Source organism: Dromiciops gliroides, chromosome 3 (assembly GCF_019393635.1).
Source record: "Dromiciops gliroides isolate mDroGli1 chromosome 3, mDroGli1.pri, whole genome shotgun sequence".
Taxonomy (NCBI): Eukaryota; Metazoa; Chordata; class Mammalia; order Microbiotheria; family Microbiotheriidae; genus Dromiciops; species Dromiciops gliroides.
Genome location: NC_057863.1, coordinates 364,983,184 through 364,994,327, shown reverse-complemented (window position 1 = coordinate 364,994,327; position 11,144 = coordinate 364,983,184).

Below are 11,144 nucleotides of genomic sequence, written 5' to 3'. Positions count from 1 at the left end.
AAGCTTCCACACTAGGGGAAGATGGTGGGGAGTCTTTAAACCAAAGATATCACTGATCCAGATCTTAATAACACACAACTACTAAAGCTAATTCTAGGATCTCTTGCTTATTCATTTGAACCCAATCACTCCATGCTGTCCACGAGCAAGTTCATAAAGAAGTCCATACTTAGCCAAAGCAGAACTTTTAAACTTTTTCTACTCACGACCCCATTTTTGCCCAAAAATATTTATGTGCCTCTGGGTATATAAAATAGGTACACATAACCTTTTACTTTTGCCAAGTATTTTGCTACCCCCACATTCAGTTAGTTACATGGCCCTATATGGGGTTGTGACCCACAGTTTATGAAGCTTTGAGCTAAAGAACTTACTGCCCCAAAGTGAAATATCCAGTTCAGTCTTGAAAACCTCAGCTCCTTTTATACTGTCAGTTAATTGTGATTCTATAAATATGTTGCATAATTTGAAAAACTATAAAAATTTCCTAAGGAAGAGTTCTGCTTCAGTAGTAATAAGACAGAAAGGTGAGGAGTCCCTGGAGTTTCTTCAACTCACTTGTTTGGGACAAAGATGAAATTAAGCCACTGCATTTAAGTCTATGTCCTAAATATCTGCTCTAGTTACCTGAACAATCCCAACATCAAATCTAACACCTTTTTTTTCAGTGTATAACACTGCATTTCACTATCCGGAATGTGGTGGAATCTTCTAGATTTGAAAACAGTCTTTGAGTTTGGGAGGTTTATTTGTTTGTTTGTTTTGCTAGTTAGTGGCAGCTCAGAGATAATTAGGTTCCCAATCTATCTATGATCATTCTATAAGCTTGTAGTCATACTAACTCAACTCTTCCAGGTCCAAATTCTCTGCAATTCATGTGTGTGTGTGTGTGTGTGTGTGTGTGTGTGTGTGTGTGTGTGTGTATTTGTATAGATTTAAAGCAGAGATTCTTAAACTGTACCAATGTGGACAGATTTCTTGGGGCTCATGAATTTGAATTGGAAAAAAAGATAAATTTCAAAATAAATTCAATAACCTCTAAATAAAATGTATCATTTCCCTGAATTATTTGAAAACATTATTTTTAAAAGGGTTCCACAAACTTCAATAGATTGACAAACAGATCTATGAGAGACCCTCCAAAAACATACAAAGTCCTATAGTGAAGTAATGTGTCCTCATCTTAGTAGGGCCAATTACAATATCATGTTTGCCAAGGAAAAGTCAAATTCAAATTCTTAAAGATTGTAAGAGAAAAAATATTGTAAGGGTATAAGAAATACATCAGATTGGTTTTGAGCCTATAGATTGTATTGCAATCATCCTGTAATATCCATTTATTAGGTTTAACATGTGGATGATGTCAGCTTAATCAAAACTAAAGTCAATGACTGGCAAATGTGTCTGTTCTAAAAAAAAAAAAATGTCTATAAAATCAACATCAAGCTTCCTCCATTACCTGAGTAATTTTTCACAATAGACAAAACACTCCTTATTAAATTACTGGTGTGAATGACTGACTCATGTTTTCATGCTGCCAGAGATGCAATATTTGTAGGGGACAAGTTAGATTTATGGGCATGTTGCAAGACTCTCTTTCTCTGCAGCTACACCATTAGCTAGGTATTTGTTGTTTCTCTTCTCACTATAACACAAGCAAGTTATCAATATTTTCCCACTAATCTTATATATAGGAAACTGGGAACATTTTAACTTTGATGGATCTAGTAAGATCTATTTCCTTGTCATCCCCCCCCCTTCCCCCGAGTTTAAATATCTAAGGTTGAAGACAGAGGATTGGAGGAAAAAATTCTGTCCAAATACAGATGCTTTTAATGACCAAGGTAGTTCTTGAATTTGTTAAATTACCCAACCAAAATCAGTTCATCAACACATGCAAACAAGTATTGTGGCAGTTTTGAAAACCAGCAACATGCTTCATTTATGGTAGAAGCTTAGCACTTACCAAGATTATTGTTAATAGCAACAAACACAATGATAAATCATATTTACATCATATTTACAAAGTTTCCTCACAACACTTCTGTGAGCTCTGTGGAAAAGTTCAACATTAACCACAGACACACAGTTAAGAAAAGAATCTTGTCAGGAATAGATACCTAAGATCAATGGATGATATTAGTAGCATCTAAATTTGGTATTACTAACACACCAAAGATGTTGAACTGCGCCCCCCCACAAATAAAAGTTAACTGGATTTTTATGTTAGTTAGAGAGCAGAATATTTCCTTTGGAGTGCAGGGTGAAGATATTCTTATTAATTTTCATTGATTGATCCATTTTGAAGGGTCAGAGGCTTATATGTAAATTATAGACATTAATTTTTAATTCATTAATATGAAAACATCAAGATTTTTGTAAAAAATATTTTTTAGCAGAAATAATAGTACTTTTAATTGAAATGGTTTGGGACAAAACTTATTTAAAATGTTGGGGAACAAATATTTTTCTAATGCATAATATCAAATATATGTGTACATATGTGTTTGTATGCTTATATAAAGAGAGGCAGAGACAGAGAAACAGAGGATGAAGAGGGAGAATGAGAGAGAGAACATAAATCTCTATGTGATGATGTGTGTGGAATCCTGTAAAAGTAATTGGTATGACAATGGCTTCAAACTCAGAAAACATTAATATTCATAAGACAGACCATGCATGAGAAAAAAATCCCATAGGATTGACATGAGACAGGATTCGTCCAGCACCCAAAATTTTAGAGAAAACATATACATGTGTGTATCTATATCTATATATCTATATATATATACACATATATATATAATCCATTTAAACAATTTTTCTATAATGGAATTACATTAATAAATTCCTTAATACTACTAGATCATTCCTGTCCCATTTTTTTTTTGTGGGGCAATGAGGGTTAAGTGACTTGCCCAGGGTCACACAGCTTGTAAGTATTAAGTATCTGAGCCTGGATTTGAACTCAGGTCCTCCTGAATCCAGGCCCGGTGTTTTATCCACTGTGCCACCTAGTTGCCCCCATTCCTGTACCATTTTGTACAATTACCAGTTGAATTTGATGCCTAGATTCCTATAAATGTCACTGTGAATACCACCTTCTTCTAATTTCCTTATTACTTTGCTTATCTGTTCATTGGGGGGTAATTACCTGACACCTGCTCATAGCAGATTGTTCTGACAGATTTTATTAACTGAGATCAATTTGTTACCCACCATCTGTCCAACTAAAGGTGGTTTGCAGGTCAAAAAGCTAGTGAGAGTTAGAACACCTCAAATTGTCTATGTAGTATTTTCCTATATTACTAATTCCTTGCTTGATTTCTATATAGTATATGGAATAGTTGACCTGAAAAAAAAAAAAAAGATGAAGTCCTAGCAAATGACTTATGAGAACTCATGTCTCTCATACTTTACCAGAGGTGTACCTTTATCTGAAGGGTTGTTTTGTGAATGGAAACATATTGTCGTAAAGAATAAAGAAAGCATTTTATAATAGTTACTCTTTTGGGTATCCTCTCTCTAGCAAAATGTTTGTGAGTTCTGGGAGGTGATTCATACTTTTATACTCTTCTTGAAGTAGCAATAAAAGTGAGCCATCAAAAATTTTTGGTTTTTTTGAAAAGCAGAACTATAACAAAGGAAGCAATGTTGCCTATATAATTGTGAAGTGGAAAAATAATAACATTATAATTTTAAAAATATATTCAAAATTCCATGTTTTTAAAAGTATAAATTGAATTATTTGCTTATCGTGTGATTTAAATTGAAGAGGTCTTCAGGTATTCTTTGTTCTAAACTCATTATTTTATAACTGGAGGACCTGACAATCAGGGTCTTTGAGTAATCACCAGTAAGTCAGTAGACATTTATTAAGCATCTACTATGTACAAGGACTGTTTTAAGTACTGAGGATACAAAAAGAGGGAAAAGACCATCCCTAACCTCAAGGATCTCACAAATTAATGAAGGAGACAAGCCATTTTTACGTACAAACTATATATGAGATAAAGGGGAAGTAAATAAAAGAGGGAAGGCACTAGAATTAAGAAATATTGGAAAAAACTCCCTATAAAAGATGGGGCTTTATTTGGGACTTTTAGGAAGTCAGGAAGCCACTAGGTGAAGATGAGTAAGGAGAGAATTTTAGGCATGAGGGGCAGAAAAAATGCTTGGATCTGAGAGATGGAGCATCTTGTTTATGGAACATTAATGAGGTCAGATCATTGGATGGAAGAGGGCATGGTGGGGAGCAAATAAGAACACTGGAAATGTAGGAGTAGATTATGAAGGGCTTTAAATGCCAAACAGAAGCTTTTATATTTGGTCTTTGAGGCAACAAGGAGCCACTAGAGTTTAGGGAGTAGATGGGAAAAATGGGTAGAGTGGGAAGAGATTTAAGACAGGCCGACCCACCAGAAGACTAATGAAATAGTTCAGGTATGAGGTGATGAAGGTATCCACCAGAGTGCTGGCAGTGTCAGAGCAGAGAAAGGCACATATTGGAAAGATGTTTCAAAGGTGAAATCAACAAGCCTTAGCAATATATTGGATATGGGGTCAGGGTAAGAGAGAGTGTGGAATCAAGGAGAACACCTATGTTTTGAATCTATAGGACTGGAGGATAGTGTTGCCCTCTACAATAAGAGGAAAAATAGGAGATGGAGATGGTTTAGGTAGAAAGATTTTGAGTTCTGTTTTGGACGTGTTTAGTTTAATATATCTAGTGAATGTCCAATTTGAGATGTCTGAAAAGCAGTTGGAGATGCAAAATTGTAGGTCAGCAGAGAATGCCTTGAACAGAAAATCATCAGAATAGAGGTGACAATTAAATCCACAGGAGTTAATGAGATCTTCAAGTGAAGTAGTGTAGAGGGGAAAAGAAGGGAGGTCAAATAGGTAGGAGGTGTTCCAGGAGAAAGTTGTGTCCTGAAAACCTAGAGAATAGCATATCACTGAAGAGAGGGTGAATAACAGTGTCAGAGGTTGCAGAGAAGTTAAGAAAATGTAGGAATGAGACAATTAAGAGATTATTGGTAACTTTAGAGAGAATATATTTTGTGGAATGATGAGGTTGGAAGACAGATTGTAAGGTTAAGAAGAGAGAAAAGAGGAAAGAAAGTAGAAGCACCTAATTATCTCATACCAAAGTATGAGGCTCAGGGTTCAGATATGTATATTTTGACTCTAAATCCAAATCTTTCCCACTGTGCTGTCTTGCTTGCTGAAAATGTTTCAGTAGTCCATTTATTCTGAAAGTTTAAGTGAGGGGGCCAGGTAGGTGGCGCAGTGGATAGAGCCCTGGCCCTGGATTCAGGAGGACCTGAGTTCCAATCCGGCCTCAGACACTTAACACTTACTAGCTGTGTGACCCTAGGCAAGTCACTTAACCCCCATTGCCCCGAAAAAAAAAAAAAAGTCTAAGTGAGACTTTTAAGTAGAACAGGAATAACTAAATCTAAGAATCCTATATCTCATCTGTTTGACTGCAGTCATTGTTGAACTCTTTTGTGCCTCATTTTGCTTATGTTTTAAAAAGGCATAATTTTTGTCTTACCCTTCTAAAGAGTATGTTATAAACAGGTAAGTCACTTAGTCAATAGACCTTGAACAACCTATGTATTTCAAAGCATGATTAGGCAAATCTAGATTACAATCAACCATTCATCTGATGGGCAGCCTGCAACAGTAGCAATAGCCTGCTACCTTTGGAAATTCTGCCAAGTGACCTAGCCCCATAAGGGATAGTCTCCCTAGACTACTCCATGAAAATAGTCCATCCCTTGTTACTTGTGCTAAATAAAAAAAAGTCTGTGGGGACTTACAAAAGAGTAGTTGAACAAGTTCTCAAAGGGATTGCAATAATGGGGAGGAGGAAATAAAGGTATAGATAAAAACCCAAGTGTGAGAAATAAATATACACAAGCTGTAGAGAAAAGTAATCTCTCTAGAGCCCCTTCCTGTTATGATTTCAGAACTACACTGGTGAACTGCTACTTTCTAAAGAAATATGTGAGTATTTAGAATCTGGAGGGGAGAGAAAAGGAAAAAGAACTTGGAATCAGTGAGGCCTATTTTTAAAAAGATTTCAATTGGGAAAAAAAAATCAGCCTTAGGCTGTTTCTTCACACAAGGGCAACTTTCAGTCACACCTGTTCCCTTGGGCAAGTCACTAAACCTCTCTATGACTCGATTTCTCCAGATGATGCACAACTCCACATATAGCTTCAGTATGATCCTTTTTACACACTAAAAAGTGGAAAATTACTCAAAGTGGTGTTTGGCTATAAAATATCAAAACACTTCTGTGGCTATTAAAAAAAAAAACACCTGTTTAACCTAATTGACTATTTGAGGATTTCAAAATGTATTCTACCTAATAGCCATGAGTGAATTATTACACAAACTATCTACGTTGTATAAATTTCAATCAGAGTCCAATTTGGACTCCTCCTCTCCTACTCTTATAATAATCTCAAGCTTCCTTTAAAAAGTACCTCTTTTGCCACTTCTTACATGAGACCTTTCCTGATCTCTTCTGTTAGTTCTAGCTCTGTGTACCTGTTCTAGTAGAATGTAAGCTCTTTAAGGGCAGAAGCTCTTTTGTTGTTATTGCTGTTGGGTTTTTTGTTTGTTTATTTTGTTTTGTTTTATCCTAACAAAAGTAAGGTCTTAAATATTAATTTCTAATTGGGATAATCTAGATAATTATATTATGGAAATTTTGAAATACGACTATGTCGCATGTAATATTGTCAGACCAATGTTGTTTTATAAATACTTTAAGCAAACTACCCTAATTTTCAAATTTCACTGTAATGTCATTATAACCTAGTTGTACAAAATTAACCTGATTGTCTCAGACCTGCTGAGAGTAGTATGGTATCTTTTCAACTCCATTTAGGCAGCCATCTTCTAACTCTGGCCACCATTCATCATTTAGTTCATCAAAAACATTTGTTTTCTGTTTGCTTGAGAACTAACTTTTCTTTTTAAAAATTTCTCTTAGAAATATTACTAATCTGAGTTCTCTCGATTACATGCTCCATAAAGAACCCTGATCATTAACATTCCTCTTCCTTTTTTCTTATTCCTATCCTAATTCACCCCCCAACACACAAACATTCCTTGATTCAATGAATATTAAATAGTCTTAATTTAATGTTTCATTTTTCTGGAGACTTTTACTAGTGAAGACAGAAATACTTCAGGTCTCCTTGGACTTGTTCAAAATACTTGGATGTTCATAAATCTGGAGACCTTTTTTATATGTGAGAAGTATAACACAGCCAATTTAATATGACCAAGTACTATCACTAAATATGTCTACACGATTACTGAACAATAATGGCTAAAAAACGACAACTTGACATTCAATCATCTCACAAGCATTTATTAAGTGCTTACTTCATGTAACACGCACAGGGTATAAAAACAAAATGAAAACATGGCCCTATCCTTAAGAAGCTCAAATTCTCCTGGAGCTGGAATGTAGCACTTTGTCTTACACATTTTAAACACTCAATAAATATCTGCTGATTTATTAATTTATGTTAAATTACCCAGAAATCCCTCAGAATTCACCTAGGCCATAATGAGTCACTTTAAACCTAGTCATTGTACAGTTCACTGACTCAGTGGCTTCTTTGCTTTCAACAAGGTAAGGACATAAAATGTAGCCCCCTTGTTCAGTATTGATATTTTTTCTTTCCCTTGAAGGCTTTCAATAAAAAAATAAAATATTCAGGGACAAGTGGATTAGATGATAATAATGGTTTATTTTCAAGCTCTAACCCTATAATTTGATGAGCTTCCATTCCTTCCCTTTCCCACATTCCTTTCCTAGATTGCTACATCCATTAGAGGAGATGATATCAGTAGGATCATGGATTTAGAGCTGAAAGCAATATTAGAGGCTACTGAGTCCAACTCCTTCATTTTACAGATGAAGAAACTGAAGCAGAGGGGTTAAGTGTTTGCCCGACAATACACCATTAGTAACTCTCTGTGATTAGATTTGAACTCATATCTTCCAGATTCCAAATCCAGTGGCCTAGCTTACTATTTTAACTTCTACTTGAAAACCATCTTCTTCTTTTCCTCTCACATAACTCATTTGCAAGGATATATCCCTGTATTATTCCTCAGTCGGTTCTAGTATATTTTCATAATTCACTTCAGTCCCATTTTCCAGATTGATAGTATAATCAATTTATTATAGCATTGAGCTATAAATATTATTAGTGAATATTTTTTTTCTTAGAAAAGAAAACCTGTAGAAATAGTTGCACTATGAGATGTTGCTAATATTGTGACTCATTTGCAGATAATATTAATTCTGTGAAAGCCTAAGTGCAGGCTTTGGTTTGAATGCATATACTTTGTCATTGTAACACAAATATATGAAATGCTCATAGTTAATGGATATGATGGATAGAAAAAGCATCCTGATGGTTCAATCAGCATCCATTGTAATAATGTGTAGTTAGGGAGATTTTAGACCAAGAATCCATATATGTGAATGAGTTCTAAAGTTTGCATTGTCAATCAAAATGCTATATACCTACATATTCATAAAATATCTTGCATACTATATATCAAGGAATAATAAACTGAAATTCCTCAGAGCTCTTAGAAGATGAGGACCTGCACCAGGGGGGTGGCAATGTCAGAGGAGAGAAGGGCTATACACAAAGGATGTTACAAAAGTAGAAATGACGACTCTACTTATCAAAGGCCTTCTATTGTTCCTCATTGACTAAGGGAATAACAGCTCCTTATCCTGGCCTCCAAGTGTTTCATCAATTGGCTCTATCCACACCAATGCAGATATTTACCTAGTGGAAAGGGCTCCCTTGTTGCAATCTCTGCTTCTGGAAATTCTTTCCCTTCAAGGCACAGTCTGTAGGTCATATCTATCAAGGAACTTTCCCTAATGTCTCCACATCAAGCACTAAGTGAACTCTTCATAGTGCTTAATCAATAGCTCTCTCAGGGCACTTTCTACATTCCAGTTCATATTATCACTATTTCTGAGCATGTTTTTCTCTCTTATTAAATTATAATCTCCATGAAGCCAAAGATTATGTCTTCTTCCCTGTCTTTGTTGTAGAAATGAATTGAATTCATGCCTGACACATAGAGAAAAGAAACAACAACAACAAAAAATAGCCATTTTTTTTCCAAATCCAAAGCTAGACTCTTGGTTTTAATAGAGCTCACCTCTAGCAAAACCAAGAGGACCATGCTTAACCTCAGCCTATATGTCACTACCAAATTAATTGTTTTATGATCAATTGTTCAGTATTTTATTGCTTAAATAGAAACAGATTGTTTCTTTATTGAGAAGAATAGCATGCAGTTGTCTAAATCAACCATCCATTTTGCTAAAAAACACCAGTCTGATCATTTTATGGCCCAGTAATCTCTACTACATAGGCAAGGTTCTAGTATGTAGAGAAAATGCCAAGGTTTTTTTTTTTTTTTTTCCTTCCTATTTTGTGATGTACTCCTTTGCTCTAGGTACAAACTGATAAAAAGTTTAGATGAGATTGCCATGTTGACATATATCACGGTGGGGAATGGAGTAGAATGTGGGTAATAGCTTACACCAACATGTCTGGTAGACAAAAAAAAGGGCCCGTTTTCCATAATTCCCTCAAACTCCCAACAGCAACTTAATTTTCTTTCCGTTTTCAGTTTGAGATGCACGGCAGGGATCTCTTTCCCAAGCAAAAGGCAATCCGAGGTGAGAAGCAGAGCCTGCTGCCTGCACAGGTATAGGCCTGCATAATGGAGCCAGGGCCCTCAGAAAGAGGCTTTTCATTTTAACAACTTTGACAGTGCGGAAGGAAACATAATGAAGATGGCATAATTGAAGGGGGAGAACGAAGCATTAAACATGCACTGAGAAAGACTTTGGGGGAGATTTTAATCTGAACTTCCTTGTTGTCTCCCCAATATTCAAAGCTGTTTGAAAGAACGCAGAACCTCAGTCAGGTTACAATCTTGGGAGTGGAGTGGGGTAAGGTATCCCTAGTTAACCCATGAGATTTGGATAGTATATTCTTTTTTAGTCTTAGCCGTAGCATTCAATGTTCTGTAATTATTCCCTTCCCTTTATTTTCATATGCCCTTCAACTCTAGGCAGCATACAGCCATCAAGGGCATTTCAGGTGTGCATGAGAATTGTTTCCTAAACCCTTGTAATTTTATTTCTTGGATTTTCTTAACACTTTGCTCCCCAAAGACCTTAAGAGTGATCATCTATTGAAAATAGAAAACAAAGGAAGGAAAAGAAAGAGAAAAGGAATAAACAAAGAGGAAAAGATCAAAGGGTAAGAATTGGGTTGGAAGAGCAGATAGCAACAACAACAAAAAGACTACAGAAATCTTCCCTTAATAATGACATACTTGAAGCAGATTACAGTAAGTGATATCATGGGAATTAGAGATGACATACCAAATTTAAAACAAGGAATGGCTAAGCTAATCGCAAAGAACAATTAAGCCATTCTGGGGGCCTATAAATGGCAATGATATTCATGATCCCACATATCCTTGCTTCTTCATTTTCATTTTTTTTCATAACCAGTCAACAAATGATTTTTGTAAATTGCTTCTGAGATCTTTCATAAAAGTTTTTCTCACATAAACAATCCTTTGATATGTCCCTGAAAAATAGGAAAACACAATTAGTTGGAAAAATAATGGCAAAGCAACTTATTACCAGTGGTGTATCTTTGGTACCCCATCAACCAAAGATCTAACATTGCAAATGAGGACTCAGCAACATAAGCTAATACACAGTGGATGTTTTTCATGTTGAAGAACTCCTGAGGCATATTTAGCAAGGATAAACAAAACATGTGTAAAGAAAGAATCATCTTTGTGCTCTTACTACCTACAGGAAACTCATGAAGAATACCTATGAGGATAAGAAAGTCACTCTTTATAGTAGAAGATGTTTATGTCTTTGACTCCACTGATCAATATTACCCCTGCATTTGTTACTATGGGGATGAGGCCTTACTTAACTTGATAAACCCTAAGTTCACTCATACTCCCTTCCCTCCACTACCCCTCCTTTTTTTTCCAAAGGTGAGCAAAACACTTTTAAAAGAATGTTTTTATCTTCTTAT